Genomic DNA, 23,566 nt, shown 5'->3' on the forward strand with positions numbered 1-23,566 from the left:
GAATATGTTGACACACACAGCAAGCTGAATAAATGATAGCTATCATTAGTGTCATGGAGATCTCCAAAAAGGGTAATACATAACTATTAGAGAAAAGCCTACAGATTCTAAGTGAAGTAAACAAGTCCTATTTTTCATTGTAAGGTGGCAAATTGCAGAAGAGTAGTTTCCTCTTGGGGGATGCCATGGGCTATTATCAGGGAGGGATACACAGGAGACTTCTACAATGATAATAATATTCTGTTTCTTCTATTGGGGTTTTATGAGTGCTTAATTTGTAATTATTTGTTAAAATGCACACATAACTGGCAAGGTCCTTTCGACAGGAATATTTCACAGTAAAATGAATATATATATAAACAATGTATGTTTATTATATATGTGTATACATTATTGTATATATTTTATTTTATTACATTATATACTATTTATATATTATGTATGTTATATTACATTATATATATACATACTTCTTAGTGATTGAAGTTTGCATAATAACATATAAGCTACTTATAGAAATTATATTGATACCATTAGTTTAAAATACATTTTATTGAAAATATTTGAAAATCAAGGAATAAAAACATATATAAAAAATCTATTAACCGATTTGCAGAAATTTCAGGCATTCATAATAAGTACTCTCAATCATTCTCATATTAGTCAGTGACCTATGTATCAGGTAAAGGTTAAGTTTCAGTGGTACAATAAAACAAATTATGGTTAATTCAACATAAAAGAATAAGTAGTCTATTAAAATAAAATTAAATTAATGTAAAATTTTAAAAATAAAAATAGTATGCAGAACCCAAATGATGGAGGAGAAAATGGAGCTATATTTTTCCAATTGTATGGCACATCACCTCAGTGATATTTACTACCTGACAAAACGATTGCGTACCCTTTAAGCTTCAGTCATCTAAAATTTGTAATGTGCAGTTCAAGTGGCTATCTAATTGTTTAGCCTAGTTAGCAAGTCATTTCTGCTATAGAACTGTATTTGCCAAAATAACATGTAATTTTTAACTCATATGCTGTATTCCATCACTTTGTTCTCTTTAGGTAATTAAACTCAATTTTAGACTGCATTAGAATTAAATTATGTTAGTAATTATAGTACAATGATAAAACCTCAGGCTATTGATCCAAGGATATTTGTGCGTTCTTTTATTCAGTGCACTGTTTGAAACATGATTTATTACTGCCTTAGGCTAGTGTTGATAAAATGAAAGATCTGAACTTAGGATATCCATTAAGCCTCTTTGGGGACCCAGAAGATGTCTTCAATCCTTGTCCTCAGATCATAGTTAAACACACTAATGAAGGAAATCGATTCTCTTCTCATGTTAATTTAAATGAGTGTTTTTCAAATAGCAGTGAAGAAGGGAGAAACAAAGAAAATAATAGTAAAAGATAATGAAGAGGAAGAGAAAGAAAGAAAAAGGAGAAAGAAAAAAAGAAGTGAAGGAGAAATCAAGAAAAAGGAAGAGGGGCATAAACAGATGATTCAGAAGTAGAAACCACAAAAGAAGGAGCAAGAGCATGAGAAGGAGGAGGAGAGAGAGAGAGGAAGGGAGAAGAGGGAGGGAAGAGATGCACAAGCAAGGAAAGGAGAAGGAGAAACCTACACTTTTTTTTTTCTTATGAGAGCAGTACACTCAATTTAAAAGCATTTTGGAATTTCTTTCAGGCTAATCAAAGTGTTAATTTTTTGGACAATGATGTTTCTAGCTAATTAATTAATGCCTATAAATGGCCATTTAAATTTAGTTCAAAATACCATTTTTCAAGTGCCATTCACATTTCCAAATAAAGATAAAATCTGAAAAACTGTTTCTGATAATTTATTTTCATAGTAGCCAAATCATCTCTTGATTTTATGCTTGTTTTTATTCATCTGTTGTTATTGGTTGATTATATTTTATAGCTCAAAATTTATCAAAACTTGTACTTCTGTAAAAATATCCACAAATACCTAAATTATTATTTTTGTTTCATACAATCCTTACTAGATGCCAGTCACTGAAGTTTACTGTACAATGTGAGCTCATGAATACCCAGACACTTGGGTATTCAGTGACTTGAAATCAGACACAATGCCTAAGTGGTAATAGTCACTCAATTAATATTTGTTGAATGAAGGAATGAATGCAAGGAAAGAAGAAAATGAAGAAGATATATGAGCTCTATATTTTTTAACCAATGGGGTACAGCATATTTAGTAGATATTATTTTGGTAGATATATCGTCAAAATAGTGATTTTATAAGATCACTATTATTTTTAGGCATATTATAAGCTTTAAAGATATGCATCAAACTCTTAAAAATGAAGGTAGAGAAAATAAGAATTACAGAAACTGAATGTCACCTAACCCAAACATTTTTCTAATGTGAAATGACTTAGAATCTGTGATTTCACAGTTCTCATCATTGTTAATTAATTTCAGACAATGAATAAACAGAAATATGTAGATACTGAAATGTTCAGTTGGCAAGTCAAAGTGCTGCACATTCTGTATGAACTCACAAAATCAGTGAGCTATTAAAACAGTCTGAATCATTATGTAAACTATTGCCACTGACATAACAGTGTTTGCTGCAGGCTGTCTTTGCCCTACTTGTAAGTATAAAATTACTTTTCAGATCATCAGTATTTTTTAAGAAAGAAGAGCATGTTTATATTGCTTTCTTCCCCACAACAGACTACTTAAATGAAGGTGCCAGTGATTAATATTTTATTTAGCCCACTGTCCTTGCAAACCATTAAGCTTAACCCCAGTAGCCTTTTCTACTCCTTAGAAAGTTATGAGCTCATTAAATGTCATACTTAATCAATGGCATTCCTAATCAGTGATATTTGTAAATACAGAGACCACAAATTATTACAGTGCTCAATTTTGATTTTTTTCATTAACATTGCTTAATACTTCAAGTAAAAAAATTAAAAAATTGTATAAATTAATATGAAACAAGTTGTCATCTACTTTTGCTTTTACTCTTTGGCCTAAGATAAAAAGTCATACAAATTATCCTTGCTTTCCATTCTGCTGGGTGATGAGCAATAATATACATCATTCAAATGAGTAGCTGCTAAGATACTTCTTACTTTTCCTTTTGACTTAGTAGGAAATTGATACCCTTGGTCTTTTTCTTTTTTAATGCTCACATATTCTTAGAGCTATTTTTTGTCTACCTAACTGTGAAAGAGTAACAAAAAAACATACCTTCGGTGATATGATGGAAGCACAGTCTCCAGAGAGGCTTTTGGTTTGATGGACCACTTTTCATCAGCCAGTGCTTCCTGTCCACGTGCCTAAACTGCTTGCAACACTCAGTTTTTAGGCCTTGTGTGTTTTTCCCTTTTTTTTTTTTTTATTTTTCATGCAGAGCAATAAGAAGAGGGGCTGCATTTCCTCAACTTGTTTTTAAAAAATCCCAAGGTAATAAACAGAAGATAAATTAAAAATTTATGTCAAACATCTAGTCTGAATTTTAATGATTTTACATTAGAAAAACATTTAGAACAATAGTAGTTTATTTTGATTCTTCATCTTTTTCCTGGGATAAGGAGAACAGACCAATAAAACAAAAAACTAATTTTCAAAAGCTCTACCTCCCTAAGACTATTCTTCCTCCTTTGTACCTAGCTTTACTATGTTTACTTAGCTACTTAGTTTGCTTAGTTACTTTGTTATGGTCACCACCTAAAATTTTGGATTTCTTATCCTAGACTGCAGATTTTAAAAGGTGTCAATATGGACAAAATATAGAGAAGGGAATAGAAACACCCTTTGCCATTGTTGCCTTGTTAAGTTTTCCCTATTTACCACAAGTTGTATAATACGTAGTGTGTGCGTGTGTGGACATCACTTTTATTAACGAAGGGCATTATAACATGAGGAAATGCATCACTGAGGAACATAGTCCAACACATCACACAGGAGTCTCACGAGGGTGGGGTGCCCAGTTCATTATGTAGTTCCCTGTCCTTCAGATTGCCTCTCATTCTCCATGACTTATTAATCTAAACATCTTCATGTGAACCAGCAATCACCCTTTGCTATTGCTAAAGTATATCCAATTAGCATGGTCATAATTTGTTTGAAAACCATATCTGCTACGAGTGGACTCACCACCAGAGGTCTGAGTCCTTCAGTGTGGAATAAAACATCATAGGAGCAGAGGTTAAGAAGGAAAATCAGTCCCTCAGAAGAGTCCAGATGAGTAACTCTTAGAAAAATGCATACTCATGATTTTTTTTTTAAATTAGGAGCCCTTTACTGCCTTTATTAAGTTACGCTTATCTGGGGAGTATCCCAGGGGTGAGTCTTGAGAACATTTTTACTTACTTTTTCTGTGCCTAATTAATTAACTTCTTTGGTCAGGGGATATATTAAGTTGTCTAAGTATAACCGCAGATCAAAGCCACAGTGTAGACCATTTCCACCTGCAATCAAATTGATATTTTGATCAAGGAATGACCACATTATTTCTCAATTGTTTCAAACTGGAGGGAGAAGGTGTCTGTCTAGCTGTCACACCTCTGACCCCAAATCAGAAAGTGTATACTCATGACGCTGAAGAGGAAAGTCAAAGAAAACAACTATGCCCCCAAAGAGGGCATGACCTATGTGGGAAAAGTAAATTCAGATAGGAAATGAACAGTAGCACATTATGAAATAAAACACCGAGGAGGCATAAAATTACCACAAAAACTAGGTAGAATAAGATGAGTTATAGATATTTTTGATTGCCTTTAAAGGAGCATCATCATAATTTAACAGAAATATGACAAGGATATGCTGTAGACTAGGGAAAAGATGATATGTGGAGGAAGAGTTAGGTGCAGAAAGGGGTACAAATTTGAATTCTCAACATACAGTTTGTATTCAGTTTTGTTTTGAACCATATGCATGTATTATATGGAACATTTAATATCACATTTAAATGAAAAAAAGGGTTAAACAACATCAATCCATCAAAATGAATCTATATTTACATGACATAGATAGCAATGGATGCTCCCCATTTGTAGGCTAGCTTATTTAATTTCCTTGCACTTACAGAAATAATTCTGTCTGTGTGTCTTTGCTTATGTTTATTCTTTTCTATTCTTTCCACCTTTTAAAGCATTTCCTGGAAGATGAATCCTTATTCAAAAAGTAACCAATATGGTTACCAATATGGTCCATAATGGTGACACTTTTTAAAATTATCTTTCACAATACCTATGACCAATGCATATGCTACTTGTTGTAATCAGTATTTTCCATGCATAACTTTATTTTTCTAAAATAAATTGCAATTAAGAATATTTGATCTTCTCTTGGATATAACATAACTTTAAATACAGGGAATGTCTAACATATGCAGATGAGTGGACCAGAGATATAGAAATAGAAGGGGCAATCAATTGTCATTGATTTTGAAAGTAAAAAGAACCTGAGATTCAAGGAATGTCATATGCAACATCTTTTAGTTTTGTTTGTTTTCTGCACTTTTCAAAAGTTTCTCAGAGCAATGTTTGAATAATTACTTTTCAAGGTTGTAAGTCCCTCAATCTCATGTTTTCCTACAAAAATGGTTCTATCAGAGAGACCATTACAAATTACTTCTTGGTAATGGGAATGTTAACCATAGTTTGAATACCATTTAGAAAGCTCTTCAGACATTAAAGTAATTTCACCCTGCCTTTTAAGATAATTTGGTAAGATTTCCTACTTTCCACTGGTTAGGTTTATTCTTTTTTTTTTCTTTTACATAATTCAAGATCAGTTTCAAATTACTAGTCACTAGTAGAACCCTCAAAAACTGATTATAACAGACACAGTAAACAGATGGCATCACAGTGATACACTTAGTATTGCTTCAATGGAATGTAGGAATAGTTTTTGGTCAACTATAAACAAACATGTTTGTTAAGCTCATTGACACTAGGTACGTCTCCCTTAAAAACAGACTTTTTTTCCTAAATTATTTTTCTCTAATTTTGTCTATGTGTTAAAACAAAGGAAAAAAAAACTTTATTATAGGAGCAGCTATGCATTTAACAGATATCAATTTGTGTAGTGTAGGCTCAGTGTTGTTTTTATTTTGGACTGCATTTGATGACTAACATTTTAGTGAGAAATCAGATAATAACTTTTAATGATTCTTTGTGAGTCTTATACTGGCTATGGGTAGAATTAAACATATCCAGGATTTGTAATGAAGCCTGATGGGAACAATGTATTATTATATTTCCAATTCACTGTTCCTAAGGCAAGCCCAAGGCTTACATATTTCCATGGGTAGAAAGTGATAATATCTTGCTATTTGCAGCAGTTGTGATGTTGTAGCTCACCACAAGGACCATGTACACACACACACGCACGCACACACACACACACACACATAAAAGCATGATTTGTTAAAAGAAGAAATTTATGTTAAAATAAGATATTTTCAGATCTTAGGTATTATTGTCTTGATGTCATCAAAAGGTTATATGTCTAGTTTATGTCATTCTGGTTCTTTCTTCAATCAATGATTTTATTTATTTTATGAGAACATAGATTACTTTAAATCTCACTATCACCCAAATGTATTATATTTCCTAAAAACAGTGTGCCATAATTAGACTTTGGTAATTATGTAAATTAAGTATGTAAATAATGAGGGTTAGTACACAAGAAAAAGATCAAAGCAGCATAAGACTATCTGCATTGTGAGGGATATTTCATTCTGCACAAGCTACATAAATTTGTGTAATACATTTGTTGTTTATTACCAACTATATATACTTATGTACATTATAGTCAAAATCTATTTATCCCTTAAAACATAACTAAAGTTCATAATACTTGGTTGCTTTTCAGCTATTTTTATAACTGAATAACTACTTATTAAGAAATTAGAAACCAGGGCGCCTGGGTGGTTCAGTTGGTTACGCATCCAACTCTTGACTTTGGCTCAGGTCATAATCTCATGGTGCATGAGATCAAGCCCTGTGTCTGGGTCCATGCTGACAGTGCAGAGCCTGCTTGGGTCTACCTCTCTCTCTCCCTCTCTCTGCCCCTCTCCGGTGCTCTTTCTTTCTTTCTCTCTTTCTCAAAATAAATAAACTTATAAAAAAATAAATAAAAATAAAAATAAACAGCAATGTACTATCATGATATAAGTGCTAAGAGGTCAGAGATACAGATGACATTGTGATATCATAGGTCATACAAGAATTGACTTATTGTATCAACCATGTTTGTACTGAAATCTCTCGTGTTTTTATTGGTGAGTCATGTTTGAATTTTAGGATTCTGTTTAGGGTAACTCTTTGCTTATAGAGTTGTTGTTTGTGTTAATTTTTGGTCTCTGTTCCACATTTGGTCTACTGTTTCATAGAAACAAGAGCTCAAAACTATTAGAGTGACTTCAAATGTAGACATCATTTGGTGAGATATTGAGTAAAATGATTTAAGTAAAAGATAATTATCATTTTCACAGTTTTATACATGTCACAAAACATTATAAATACATTATATAAATTTCTAGCATACAGTGTACTGTGGGAGGATCACATGAGAATTTTCTACTATGGGATAAGAAAGACATGACAATGATTACAACGTAGCATATGTGTTCTGCTTCCAGTTCTTGAATTATGTGGAATTATCTCCAATCTAGAATGCAAAACTTATATCATAGTATCTGCTGTTCTAGAAAGGGAATGAAAACACAAAATTCTTTCAGATGGTGTAACAAAATACCTAAATATATTTAGATCAGATATCTTGATCAAATAGATTGGCATTATCATTCTTGAATTTATTATAAGAAATTGATCACTTTAACTTCTCAAAATCTTGCTGTCATGATTTATAAAATGAAGATGGTAATTCTTCACAGAATTTAGGTTAACATAGTAGATAGATAAAAAGGTAGAGATACTAATCATATTATAAGCACATTTAAATATACATGTAGTATACATTTTAGAGAAATAAACACAAAATAGAAATTTGCAACAAATAACTATTATTAAGAAATTTAAATAAATGGAAACCTTAGACAAATATTAATGTCACTAATTAAATGAATTGGCAAGGTATACACATAAATTTAAATTATTTAGTGATGTAATGTGAAATTGGGTTAGCTGTTAATTGATCAAGTTTGTATTATCTGTTTTCAATGATGTGTTCAACATTTTCTAGAACAGCACTTCTTTAAGTATGTAGGCCTGTTATGATCTTCATTTGGAATATTCGTTAAAGTGTAGATTCCTGTGCTTCAGGCCATACTTAAAGAATCAGATTCTCTAAGGGTGGAACCCTAAAATTTGCATTTATACCAAACATGCCAGTTCATTCTTGTATATATTAATCATTGGAAAGCATTTAAATGCTATAGACTTAAGAACTCTAGCAGAACCATTTATAGTAGATGTTTTTCAAAAAGATAAAATGGAAGCATTCTTGGTTACATCTCTACGAATATTAAACAAATTAAGTTCAAAGAATGTTAATTTATTTTTAACTACTCAATATCCATTTCTATTTCCTCTTAAAAGCACACTGATGTCCTTAAAGGAATGGTTTGCTCCCCTTTGGATTTAGTCTACTGCATATATAAAATGTGACTGAAGTTAGAATAGTCATATGCCTCCTTTTTAATTTGAATCTTGAGCTGAAAAGAACAGCAAAGAAACTGAAGATGTTTAGCACCTTTACCTTTCTGGTGTTGGCATTCGGACATGATGGTTTCTGTTATGACACTCGATACTGTAGCGTCCCCACTTCTCAGCCTCTACAGCTAAATAGGGCATTTATCATTTTCAAATCTGTTCTGTTTATCAAGTTTATCAAGTTTATCAAGAACTTAATACATTTTACTTAGACAACATCAATTTCTGTTACTTATAGCCCCAAACAACCAAATAATAAGAGGAAAATAAATTAATGACAGATGTTCCTATAAGAAATTGATATGGCCAGGACAATATGAAGTATTTTTGAAGAATGCAGCTGAAGGCAGTGAAGCTCTATTCAAACTCAGAAAAATATCCTGGCCATGCTTTACCCTATGACAAAACAACTAAGTAAGTTATTGCTGGTGGTCTCTTGGGTATGCCAGGAAGGTCAGGCTCTGGGGGAATCACAGAATATTATATTATTAACAGTATGCAGCAGTCAAGAAATATGGGATGGTGTGACTTTTTATTAAGATACTTAAGAAGAGTGAGAAATGCCACTTTCTGAATTCTCATTTCAAGGAATGATCTGAAACTCAGGGATTTTCTATGCCTATGTTGAAAGAATCTCTTATATATGTTTTTACACACAAGGCTATGATAGCCAAAAAATAATCTTCGAGTTGGCTGAATTATATTATCAATTCAATTCATATCTTACTATCCTCTAATATAAAACTTGGGAGCATTGATAGAAGAGGAAGTACTCTGTCATTAGGTTGGAGCTACATGACAGGGTTTGAAGAATTCAGAGCATCCCTAAACTTGAATAACTCTGAAGGCTCCAGATGCTCCCCCCTTATCAAATGAAGCAGCTCTTCCATCTTATAAGAAAATTTCCTTCTCGTTTGAATATAATTTACTCCCTTGCCATCAAACTGAAAAAAATTCTCTTGTAGTTGAAAGTCAATCATATACTGTGACCTCCTACCAATGACATTGGACAAGTATAGAAAGTCCCCTTTCATGAGGAATCAGTATCATAATGGTATTTTATCAAGTGTCTAATGAGATTGATGGTTGTAAAATAGACTTTACCAACAATCAAAATCCAATCAGTTCTTCTATTTTTTCTGAAATATTTATCTTCTCAGCATTCTTAAATCTATTACAAATTAGGATGTGGCTAGGCCCCAAGTACCATCCCATATCCATCCCAAACTCTTGCTTTTAGTGGATTTGTAGTATTTCAACTTGGCTAGGCTTCACTACAAGGGGCGGGGGGGGACTACCTTTCCTCAGCCATGTCTGGATACAGTGGAATACAAAAAGGCATTTTGTGTACACTTTGGAATGCAGAAGTGAAGCAGTAATATTGGACAGAAGAACAAGACGCTGTTGCAGCTCACACGTATGTCTCTTATTTGCTATATCACTTTGTGGATGTAAAGAAGACTGTTATGGTTCCAACACAAGTTGATATAGAGTAGTTCTTTTATTTGGATATTCTCTAAGTGACCTTTAGCCATTGGCATGAGTCATCGCACACTGAATAAAATAGGACATTAAAATTTTCCCGGGCACATGAAGACACTGGCTTGGGGCAAAATAATTCCATGATACCAAGAATGCCATTATGGCTCACTAATAAGAGAGAGGATTTGATTGAGGAACTCAGGTAATGAATTTTTGTATGTTTTTTTTTTTTATCTTATTCCTCTTCTTGCACCTTGATGCAGTTATTGATCTTGCCTGTAATTGATTTTTTCCCTCCATTTTGTTAAAGAGAAAATAATTGAAGTAGTTTTCTTTTACCCATCATGGGATATATTTTAACCTTACTATTTTATCTCATGGATAAATCAACACCTCTGCATGGTGTTAGAATACAATACACATTGACTTTTAACCTATTAATGCCATTCTTGGAAAGTTGGAAATACTGTACCAAGTACACTATGTGACTTGTTAAGGCACATGCGTAGCAAATTATGTGTCTATATTATTTACAAACATACATAGACATAAATCCCATGTAATAAAAGAGCCTGCTATATTGTGTAGTTTGGGGGATTCTGTGGCTTAAGTAATATGGAATTACTCCTCTAAAGCAAAGAACACATCGCTGAATTTATACTCCCTAATACTAAGTAGGAGATTGCAATATGGTCTTTCAATTATGAAGGCAAAAATTGTCATAGTTGGCTATCCAATTTTCACTCATTTCCTATATCTTCCCCAAACCTGTTAGCTTTACAGAGGACTCAGATCAAGAAAGGATGTTCCAGGTGGACCAAGAGTACTATTGCTAAATATCTATGATCATCCAACGGGCATTAAAATGTCTCTGGGACTTGCTTTGTAGACCATAGCAAGTCATACTAGGATAATCATAGTATAGACCTCAGAGTTTTAAGAGCAAAGATTTTTCCTCTAAATAATGAAAAAGTCTCATTTTAAGAAAGAACTCTTGCTATTAACCTGTGATGGATATTGAAAAACCAGCCAAGTTTTTTTTTTGGTTTTTTTTTTGTTTTTTTTTTTAGAAAAGTAGGAAATTTACCTGTCTACAATGAGTTTAACATTATCTAATATGACTGGCCATATAAATATAAATGCCCAAAAAGCATTCTATTGTCAAGTGGAAGAGTTATACATAAGCTAAGACCTAAACAGATTTTGAAAGTCTGAACAAATTTCAAAAATAGTTTGCTCAACTTCCAACATGTCTCTTTTTTCTTGTCATTCTGCTGTTTCTTCTTTAACCTATATTTAAGGCCTCATGTGAGGTTCTGTGACCATTAACAGAAAAGAATCCCCAGCATTTCATGGCATTAGATCCTGGCTTAATGAGGACCCAGAATGACTATGGAGAAGGAAAATTTCACACTGGCAGAACTTCAACAACTGTATCACCTTTCCTATTGTGTCTGAAAGGAAAAATAACAAGAATAGATCCATGTCAGTTAACAGCAGGGAGCAAAGTATTGTCCTGAAAGATGGCAGGTATACTTGTCTATTATGAGGCTCATTAATAGCATCCAGTTTGGAGAAGACCTTTTATACCTTTATACTAGGAAACCACTACCTTCATGCATATCAGTTAGCCACAAAGGACTTCACCAATTAAGTGAATATGATGGCATTGTTGCTGGTTATGTAAGAGTTCAAAAACATGTTCTATTCACCAAAGTTAAATTGGTTACAAACCCTGCTAAGTACCCAATCTTCCAGCAACAACCACTAACTCGTAGCTACCAGTAGCATGAAAAAATAAGTAAATAAAACTAGGCAAACAACCTGTTGTTTACTACCAGTTTTAAAGCAAAAAGACAATGATTGATACTCTGATTTTGGATTTTTTTTCCTCACATAGGACATTTTCCTTTTGTTAAGAACCCCATTTCTTGGAAGTCTGAGATAAAATGTGAAAGATAGCATCATCACTCTACATTTTATGTAACATTATGCTCCTGAGACCCAAATCATTTCTGCTCGGGCTACAAAATTTTATAGATTTTTGTTTGCTTTGTTATAGAGAAACAGCTGTTGCAGCTGTTAATTACAGCCCTCTCTCCTTTTCGGAACCAATTATGTGCCCATGATGGTTGGATAAAGAAAGATTAGAATTATAGCCACCAGGCTATATTCATAATTGCCATCCCATTTTGAAAACTGTGGATCATTTTTTGATTAATTGCATTGTTCTGACTATTCCATCCTTTAGGAAAATTTCCTACTCTTGTACTCCCCAATTTCTTATGTAAACAGAGTTATTAAATACTGTTAAATCTTTTCAATCTACTCTAAACTTTAGCAAATTTCCTAAATGTCTAGGAATCCCAAGTAAGGCTCTAGCTGGTAACCCTTAATACAAAGAAGAATTTGATGTGCTCGTTCCATATGAAAGTAACCAGAAAATCCAATATTTTCCAATTTCTTATAAAAATACATTTTCAAATCTCAATAAGTACCTGACATCAATCTATTAAATAAATATTTATTAAGCACTTATTTACAGTAGGAATATTCTAGACTTTGGGACTATGCTCAAAAATGGAATTAAACATATAATTTTTTATAGAACAAAAAAAGTTTGAAATTTTTAAAGACTAATGTGGAGAAGCAAAGTAAGAATGAAGTCTAATGAAGTTATGGAAGTTTGCATCACAATATCTATTCCAATCTTCTTCTGTTGTGACTCCCATTTCTTGTGGAGAGGAGAAAGCTAAATCAAAAGTTCTTCACTTTCAGTTGTTGATCCAAGTGTAATTCAGGTTCCACATCAGATGCAATCACATGACACTCAAAATTTGAACTGAGATAAAACACTTGCACAATATCCCATTCATCAATGTGGAGTAGAGCAAATGTGGCATAGGTCTGGAGCTAAAATCAATCTCTGAGGCTTGCTGATTTAGCAGAAATGGCTTTTTTTTGTTTGTTTAAATAAAATACTGACCCTTATTTTTATCTATGTAGTTACGTTGACTGTTGTTTATGGTCTTTTTTAAAAAATTACTGAAGTACAGTTGACATATAATGTTACATCAGTTTCTGCTGTACACCAGAGTGATTCAACAATTCTATACATTACTCAACACTCATCACAGTAAGTTACCATCCATTTCCATACAATGTTATTGCATTATTACTGACTATATTGTCTGTGCTCTACTTTTCATCTCTGTGACTTACTTATTTTATAACTAAAAGTTTGTACCCCAATGCTCTCCACCTACTTCACACATCTCCCCACCGAACCCTGAAGCTATAGTGTAAACTTTCTGATTTTGCAATTGAGGTGATGCTCTTCTGGAACCAGTACCTATAGCTAATTTAGCATACCAGATTAAGGCAGTCCTTATTTATATACATACTAAAAAAGATGCCTCCTGATTTTACTAGCAGCTTCCTGATCATGAGGAGAAGCACTTCCTTTAGCAGCTTGATTCTGAAGTATAGCTTTGAGATTCTAGAATCTCATCCTACAGTTTTCTATTCAGCATCTTAATACTTGTATAAGCAATCTGGCATGCTGTAATACATCCTTTTTATTCAAATTATCTAGAGTGGAACTCACCCTTTGCATCAGAATATTGACCAATACAAACTCCAAAAAGATTATACAGAACACATAAAATGATGGTTTTTAAGGGCTTTTTTTTTTTTTTACAGTAAATCAAGTAATTGAGTTGAATAATAATTAATCCTGATAATGCATCTCTTATTGTGATTTCTCTCTTTTTCAGTCCTATTCATCTTCTACTTCTTTCTATCTGTCATTTGTTGACTTGCTGTTTAGAAGAAAGGTAAGAATAGACTCTACATTCAGCTACCTCTGTGAAGAAATGTTCTTTTGAATGCAATGACATATATCTAATTTGCATTGTTTTACTTCTCTTCAGTATGATGCAATGTTACTTCAAATCAAACTCATTTTCCACTTTATTTTCAAGTGTACATTCTTCCTTTTTTCTTTTATTTAAAAAAATCCTTACCACTAAAATTCCTTCCTTTTTGTCTTCGTTCCCCTTTTCTTCCCTTTTGAAAAACTGCATTTTTAATATGTTAGCATTCTTTGCTCTTACAAAATTTTTGATAACTTTTATTTTTGTAAGATAAAATATGTGACGTTAAGACTTTTTCCATGTTTCTTTTCTTGTAAAACACCTTGTCTGCTTATTGTCTGTCAACACGATACAAATGAAACTCCCAGATTATTGAAATCAACCTTTTAAAAAAATGAATTCACAAAACTGAATTAACTTTAACATATTGATCTAGGGGTTTTTATAGAAAATAACAAAACTTGTATGGTATAACTATAGCAGTCATTAATATTTAAATTATGGTTACAATTTGAAAACTGGGAAAAATTTTGTTAAGTGCCAAAACTCTGGGCCAGACTCAGGAATCATTACTTCTCTTTGTATCAGTTTTCTTCTCTGCAAAGTGGGCTAACGATAGTGTATATTCCATATGGTTGCTGTGGAATTAAGTGAATACACCCACACACATACACACACACACAGGTGCTTGTCCCACAGCATAGGCTCTGCAACCATTCATTATTCTGCTGTTGCTGCTGCTTTTGCAGTTCTTTCTTTGAATCAAAGAGATATTCCTGACTAGAATAAATACATGGACTAAAATAAATACATGGTAGAGTGGCAACATAGGCAGTCAATGTGATTTTATAAATGCCTGGAACTTCCATTCTCCCCACATTCTCTTTTTTCTTCTTAAATTCGCAAGAGCATCATACACTAGAGCATGTGGTTTGGATGCCATCACCAGCATTCATTACCACAGGGAGAGACTGATAGCACCAGGGAAAGATGAGCCCACTCTTAAAAAAAGAGAACTGCTATAAAACAGAAATAAGAGCTGAAAGAGATGACCAAATAAAGTAGAATTACTGAAACAGCTGTATTTAAATTACCTTTAAGAAAATAAAAACTAACTGTAAAAGAGTAAGGAAACATATTGGTGATATGACATAGTAATGAATTTTCATAAAACAGAACCAACGGAAAATAAGAGCTGCACGGGAGAATACGTTTAAATAGACAAATCATAAACCAAAGAGGAGAACATATGCATGAAAGACCACATTAGTGAGCTGAAGAATTAGACTGATGAACTCCCAAAAATACCTTAGAAAGTTTAAGAAATAAATGATTTAAATAAAATTATGCTGAGACATGAAAATTGTAAGTATCAATATCCCAGATAATAGGAGTCCCAGAAGGAAAGAGAAACAAATGGAATGGAGAAAATATCACTGATGACATATTCACATAATCAAAGAATGATATAAGAAAGCACACTGAGAGGATTCAGTATGCCAAACATGATACAAAAGAAAATTCTGTACTAAAAATTTGAAAAATTTGAGATAACTATGGACCAAAAACCACACTGAGGGGCAAAGAATCTTCAAGACAAATATACTGGCTATAAACGTGGAACAGAATTTTCAAATTATGAAACCTTTATTCTCAGTTTAAATTGTAATTTAATGAAAAGTACAATAAAGATATTATTAGTTAAGTTCTCTTATTTTGTTTACCAAAAAGCATACCTGAAAGGAATTTTGAAGAAAGGTTGAAAATTGGAAGAATAATACAGATGACGCTGGAGGAAATATGTAAATTGAATATAATCAAAGAACCAAACAAATAGAAAAACATGCATTCACAAAAGTCCATGTAAAATTGTAGAAAATATCACTATGGTGTTGGAGAAAGAGAGAAGACAAAATAATGTGAGACCATATTACTTCTTGTCTTCATTCAGAAATTCATATTTGGATTAATTTCATAAATCAACAGGGGTAAAAATACCTCAAATATAAACCTTAACTAAAGAATTACAAAATATATTACTTTCTAGTCAGCAGCAGAAAAGCTGACATATACAACTATGTGCGTAACAACATACACTTCAAAGCTGGCAAGAAAATAGAGAAAATAAAGTACAGTAAATGGAAATATGAACTAGCATCTTAGAAACAAGTCCTAAAATAATGGTAATTATGTTGAGTATAACTGGTTCAAACACAGTAATTAAAAGATGGAGATTTTAAAATCCACAAAAATAATGAGTCACCGATTTGTTGTTTACAAGAGATACATTTAAAAGTATACAGAAAACATGAAAATAGAAGTTGGAAAATATATATGCAGAGATTAAAAGTATATTTAAGTTGGGTATGGAGAAAAAAGCAGGATTGTACTAGATTTATTTGTGTCCCTCCTTCAGTGCAGTGTGCCCACTTGTTCCTTTGATCTTCTCCCACTTGCTCACTGGTGAGCCCTATTTATAACCAACTTTGTCTCCTCATCTAATATCATCAAGTGCCCCTAATTCCCCAACACTGGGGCTTAGCTTTTGGTACAGCTTCCATCAGGGCTGCTTCAGTGGGCATTTAAGTAGCTCTGTCACTCTGCTTTCGTTGACTAGACTGACAGAATAAATGGATCCTCCCACCAATTCCCAATTCAGATGAGGCATTGCCCCATGAGGCATGAGATATGGCTACATCCACGGTGTCTTGGGCCTGGTTACACATGACAGACACACACACAGTTAACACACCATGAGGCAAAATAGAAACATGAAAAGAAGAAACAAAGGAAGTGGAAAAGTAGTCTTATTCTCCCCTGATGGATGCATTAACCTAGTCTGTATTTCCTTGTGAAAGCTTGGTGAAAGTACCATCTTGTATTTGCTCCCTCTACTTTGTGTTTTCATTTCAGTTTTCCTTATCCAAGAAATGCCTCAAATGAAGCATACATATAGTAGTACATATATTTTGCCTCAGCCCTCTTCCCTAGGAAATCAGAGCTAACACACTTGATACCACAAGAGGCCAGAATCTTATTTTGGAGTTAACTTTCCCACTTTTATATAAGAAATGAGAATCTTTGTTTATGGCTGTAATTAGGGTGGAAGTCAACCTGTGCTTTGCAGTGACCACACAACACTTATCTGTGGTCAAGTGGAATGAAGTTCATGTGAAAGTTAATACTTTGCAGGCGGAGTGGGGGGGGACTGCCTATTGTACTTGAATAGTAGAGTGGCAATGATAATTGTCCTGTAGAAAACCTGCTTTTGATGGCACTTGGAGCTTTGCAAAAAGAAACCCTTAGGTCCAGAAGTGTTAATTAGCAATTTAAATCATGCTGTGAAAGTTAGAGTATCTTTATGATGCTTCATTGGAAATTCTTATATTCTATAGATAATGGTCAGACCCTGCTGAACAGCAGCTTCAGGATCTAATTACAAAGGATAAAGAATAAAGTTATGAGATTTACATTATATCTAAGTTTGTTCCCTCATCAGGTAGGAGAGGGTATTCTACTCCTAGGAAAATAGCCTCTGAGTACACAAATCTGGGAAATTAAATATTCAGATCCTTTGAAATTCCCTGGCTAACAGTAACATCCATTCTCCTTTTACTGAAAATAAATAAATAAATAAATAAATAAATAAATAAATAAATAAAATGAAAAGCAGATTTCTTTGTCTGCAGGCTGCATAGTGACTCCATCTGAAGTAGATACCTCACGTGACAAAGCTTGTTCTTGTCAGGATATTCAACACTTATTTTTTGGTGGTGATGACCACGGTGAGAACACAGCATCATTTTAATTTTGAATATGGCTTCTGTGGCAGAAAAAAAGAAAAGAAAAAAAAAAGGATCTCAGGAGCCTGGGTGGCTCAGTTGGTTAAGCATCTGACTTGATTTTGGCTCAGGGCATGATCTCATGGTTCATGAGATCAAGCTCCACATTGAGCTCTGCGCTGACAGCATGGAGCCTGCTTGGGATTCTTTCTCTCCCCCTCTCTCTTACCCCTCCCCCGCTTGCTTTCTCTCTCTCTCTCAAAAATAATAAAAATAATAAAGAGTTTAATTTCCTTACCATAAATGGGGGAAAATAGTTTATTAAATATGTGTTAGAAGGAACCTGGGTAACCTGAACAGAGATGTGTCTTAAGGAGTTAGATCTGAGTAGGAATAACATGAGGCGAGACAAAGAATAATACACTGAAAAATGGACTTACTACTGGCTAAAAATTGAGTGTTCTGGCAAGGAAAGTCAGAGCTAGGCAAATATACTACTGTAATATCACCTTGAACCATGAACATAATGATTCCCTATACTAAATGAGATTGAGATGTCAGTATATCTTTAGTGTAACAATGGATTTACTATGTAATAACTGCAGTTCTATTTATTATGTTCTTATTATATCAAATTTCTACTAATTATATTCCTTGGAAAGGCCCAGAGGTCATTCCCTTTATTAGGTAATAAGGACTGCACTAGTGAGAAGATACCAACATCTTTTGAGAAGTTTGGTAATGGCCATCCTCTAGCCACAGTTAACAATGGAAGATGTTTCCCTGAACCGAGCTTCCTAATTTCAACATGGATAATAGCATTACAGAATGGCAATGTTCATATTATGACACTTTTTACCTTAAGTTGTAAGAATGTTTTAATTCCTCATATGCAGGATGGCTGAGGAGGCTAGCACTGTGTCTGGACTCTCAAGACAATATATTGACATTTAGTAGTTCATAATATTCCAGGAGGCATAGATAGGCAGCCAAGTAGAAGGTTGTTTAATCAATATAATCAAAATAAAATTGAAAGTCAATGAGAAGGTAAATATGTCAGCTACCACCATGAAAAATAACAACTCATTATCCTGTTTATACAAGTAATGTAGTTTTCAAAACCAGAACCCAGTGACTGAAGACGAGGCAAATCATCTTAAGGAAAGATACTTTAATGCCACTATAAATATTTATAGAAAATATTCCTCTGATTTTGCCATAAAGGAACCTGTGGCAATTTTTTCAGACGCTATGCAATTGAGACAGGTAAATATACAGAATTTCAAGAAAGGGAAACAGGGCATCTGTGCTAACATGAATACCAGGTAAACCACAGAAGTTATAAATGGAAATTCCCAACTGTGCAAATGAAATACATAGCCTGGGAACATATGAATAATCAAGCAATGGATCCACATTTACATTCAAAGTATTTGCCTAATATAGAGCTTTGGGATTTAGGAATCACAACGGCAACAAAAGGCAAGGGTTTGGGCTCATGCAAAGTGAGAAGGAAAGGAACAGAGAATACAAACTCATTTCTATTCCCATGTAAAACCAAAAACACAGGCTCAGTAAAAGGACAGGGGGGAGGGGGGGGTGGCGGGGAATCTGCATTTCTAGCAAAAGGAGACACATACATATAAAAACATGTCTGCTTTGCTTGGGTTCTAGATAGAGGTTTGTTTTTTTGTTTTGTTTTGTTTTGCTTTGTTTTAATATAAGAATTTGTAAATACCGGCCTATACTTATAATGATATGGAGTTTGAGATTATTTGTTGGTAAAGCCCACTGAAACCAAACTAGGAACATTAATTTAAAAAAAATTTAATGGGATTTTTGTTGTTGTTGTTAAGTGGGAACTATTTGGAGTACTTGGCAGAACCAAAAACCAATCTCTATGAAGTAAAAAATCCTCATCCCAGCCTCATAGGATACTCCCAGCTCAGCCAATCATCAATTCACATGTAAAAACTCATCAAATGAGTAAGTAAGAGACAAGAGACACAACAGTGGGGTTTAAAGGCAAACCTACCTAGGACCATAGATGCAAAAAAACCCTAAAGACAGGTATAAATTAGAAAATTCTATCAAGGGTGCCTGGGTGGCTCAGTCAGTCCAACTACTGATTTCAGCTCAGGTCATGATCTCATAGTTGCTGAGATCGAGCCTCCTGTTGAAGCCGCACTGACAGTAGGGAGCCTGCTTGGGATTCTCTCTCTCTACCCCTCTCTCGGCCTCTCCCCCACTTGAACTCTCTCTCTCTCTCTCTCTCTCTCTCTCTCTCAAATAAATAAATAAATGCATAAATAAATGCATAAATAAATAAAAAGGAAGAAAGAAAAAGAAAGAAAAGAAAAAGAAAACTCTACCAATGTAACAGATTAGAGGATAAAAACACTAATTACCTCAATTACTAAAAAAAAAAGAAAAAAGAAAAACAAACACATAATGCCTACTGCCATTCATAAGCTTTTCTCTATATGTTTCATCTACTAAACAGCCGTTACCAGTATCTCACAGCAAATACCATTCTTTATGGCTGAAATATTGGGACCATTTCTTTAAATCAGAAACTAGATAAATCCTGATACTTAATGATAAAAATTATTTTCAAAAAAAGTTGAATTATTCAGTTGGTAGTAAAGGAAAAGAACTCATTCTGACAATAAAATGTTAAAACAATATTATTTATTCACTCATGTAAACATATTTGCTACTTAGTATATCCTTCACTGACATAGAGTCCAGCATATATAATTTATTCCTTATAGCAAATATTTTAAAATAACTTGGCATTTTATGTAATTTCTAAAACTATATTTTTTGTTTCACCTTCAACCTAAATAATTGTCAGTAGTTATGATCCTGTTATATACTTCTGTGATTTATATAATCAATTATAGTATTATCCCTCAGACATGGATATGCTAATTATATTAGCGCATAACTGTCTGTTTTTCCCAATGGTTGTTCAAAATAATGTGTGGGCAGAATACAAATATTTATGTCTGCACACAGGAAAAATATTCCATTATCATAGTCTCTTTGTACTCTAGCTCAGCTCTTTTAGGCAATGCATATTATATTAATCACTGTTTCTACTGAAAATTCTATAAATTAGTTGCTTGAGCCTTAATTCATGTATTTCTATTTTATTTTAATCACTAGGATATAACATCAATTATAGCAACACATACACATTTTAGAAAGAAACTATTCACTCTTTTCTGGTATAATAGGAATATTACACTTTGTCATTAGAAATAAAATGTAAAACTATAATACATGGGTTCTAGGTTGAATGAAACTATGTTTAAAGAAGCAGGAAAAGAAAAATCTGTCTCTGATTCAGATATGGATTTGATCCAAATACTATTTTTAACTTGGCTGATTCATATTCAGAAAGATTTTCTCTGGAGCTAGTTTTTACATAGAAGTCAGCCCATAAAATCCATATACAATATGATAGGAACTATGTACTATATCTCACCATTGAACTCAAAGAAAAATATCTCTACAAAATTCTGGTTTAATAAAAAAGAAATGTTTTCACTGATTGAATTTTGAATTTATTTTGAGCATTATTTCCCAGAGAGAAAGCAGTTCAGAATAAATATTTAGATACAAGTTAGCTGAAAATTATGAAAGTACTTAATGATTCTTATTTGATGTCATGCCTATTTTCATTTAATAATTTTCATGTAATTGAAATGTACTTCATTGTTTAGGCTGTAGACTTGATTGAGATATTATCTGGGTTACTTGCAAAACAAAATTATAATTAAAATTATGTGTTTTCCTTAAGTAATTAGGAAAAAAGAAAAGTTTGGGTTGTGAAGTAAAAAGAATAAGTAAAATATTTGTACATATATGAAAAGAAATAACCTGAAGTTAAATTAACAAACTCGGGGTAAAAAATAAAAAGGAAACCTTTGTTTCCCTAATATTAACAACTCTCCTTTAATTCTGCTTTATGTACGAGTGACAACGATTTTAAAAATAGGATATTAAAACAAAAAGAAGTTATCAGCCTCCGTCCCCTGATTCAGGTCCTATTTTTCAGGATTAACTATTTTTAAAGTTTTCAGTTTTTAGTTATTTGATGATTAATTGCACAGCTTTGAATCATGCACATCTTTTCCTTTATTTCTTAATTTTAAAATTATTTAGATAAAATGCTTTTTAAGTTACCACAAAAAAATACACAGAATACACTAAATTTCTCTACCTCTCACATCTGCATAGACTTTTGGTTTGTGTTACTTTGGTTATGATTATTACATTGTCAGGTTTTACAACACTGGCACTCTTTCCACACTTCTAATTAAGCCTTCTGTGCTTTTACCTGCTTAATACTGGAAACTTAACTCACCACAGCAAAATGTGCACAATTATAATAATGCAGTACTGTATTAAGTACTGTGAATAATCCAAAAGAGAATAGATAAATCTATGTCTCAAATATCCACTGCTCAGTGGTGAGCCTTCCATTCATGCAATATACTAAAAGGTAGACAGGGATTCCGTGTTGTCAGATCAGAGTGAATAAGGAGCAGCACAAAAAAGGGTAGAGCCCTGAGGGAGCGGGAGCAGGAGCCCTCATGGGGACATGAGAGAGCCTGCTGGGGTCAGGAAGAGACTCAGGGCACCCTGGAAAGGGCGGGCAGATGAAAGCCCAAGAAGCCCCAAAGACCAGAGGGTGCAGGACTGGACAGGCCAGTGTTCCCATTGCAAGTCCACATGCTTTAATGAACACTCAAAAGCTGAAGGCATTATGCCTCTATTCTCAATAAAACCACACAAGGCAGCTAGAAAACCTAGAGGTTCGTCTTTTGGCTAAAATTATATGCAGTGTGTATGGAAACATCAGCTACCTATCACCTAACCGGAAGCCTGGGTGCAGCTGCTGATCTTTCCTTTTACCAAGAAAACGAAAGGCATGAACACCTCACTCACTGCAACATCCCAAGACATGAGGTCTACAGTCCAGCAATAGTAACAGGGTTCCTGGTGGAAAGGGGCACACTGGAGGCTGAGGTTGTACTTGACTGGGGGTTAAGCCGCAGGGCCGGCTAAGGCCAGGCCTGGAAAGGTGTGCATGCCCCTGGAGGCTGGCTATGTCCTGGGTGACATTCTTAGTGACAGAAGGTTTGAACAGGGGTAGCCAGTCCTCGGAGCTGTGGATCAATTGCGGAGCCAGCAGGACCCACGTCCCTGACCCAGGGAAAAGGTGTCAAGCCACCTCCACTCCCCTGAACTTGAGCACTCGGTCCTTCCCAGAATGCCTTTTGTTTCCTCCCCCCCCCCCCCGACCCCCCCCCCCAACCCGCCAGGGCAGAGAGGAGCTATGACTGGCTGGCGGCCCAGCGGGCGAGGGGAGCAACCATCTGCTTATAACCTGGGAAAAGCTCAGGATGCGATGTCCATTCACCCACATCGTAACTGGCAACATCGCCTACCTTATTGTGGAAATGCAGTTTCCAAATCACCCGGCTAAAGGTCATCATGGGCGCGTTTCACAGGCGACGTTGAGTTAGTGAGGCCACTCTTGCCCCCTCTTGTGGAGTGACGTCCCTCCAACTGTACCACCTAGTCTGTCATGGTCATCCGGAGATCTAAGCTCAAAGCCTCAGGGGAAGGCGGTCCGGCTGCACCTGGGGCCCACTTGGCTTCCCTGGACAGTCCTGGGCTTGTCCCCATCCACAGCAGGCCCCCGGAATGGCTGCCGCGGCTAGCACCGCCAAGAAGCGCTGAACAGACGCCA

General features: G+C 34.3%; 1 long non-coding RNA gene across 2 annotated transcripts in view; it reads right to left on the minus strand.

Annotated features, from left to right (window-relative positions):
• The window catches only part of LOC122237930, a 196,692-nt gene extending 173,344 nt beyond the window's left edge, over positions 1 to 23,348 (minus strand). The window contains exons 1-2 of one of the 2 annotated variants that reach the window (XR_006216705.1): positions 23,262 to 23,348; positions 4,351 to 4,448 (exon numbers count right to left, since the gene is read on the minus strand). This is a non-coding gene — a long non-coding RNA (uncharacterized LOC122237930). The remainder of the gene's footprint in view (positions 1 to 4,350; positions 4,449 to 23,261) is intronic. The other variant, XR_006216704.1, reaches the window with a different exon arrangement.
• Between the last annotated feature and the right edge of the window lie 218 nt (positions 23,349 to 23,566).

Source organism: Panthera tigris, chromosome B1 (assembly GCF_018350195.1).
Source record: "Panthera tigris isolate Pti1 chromosome B1, P.tigris_Pti1_mat1.1, whole genome shotgun sequence".
NCBI lineage: Eukaryota > Metazoa > Chordata > Mammalia > Carnivora > Felidae > Panthera > Panthera tigris.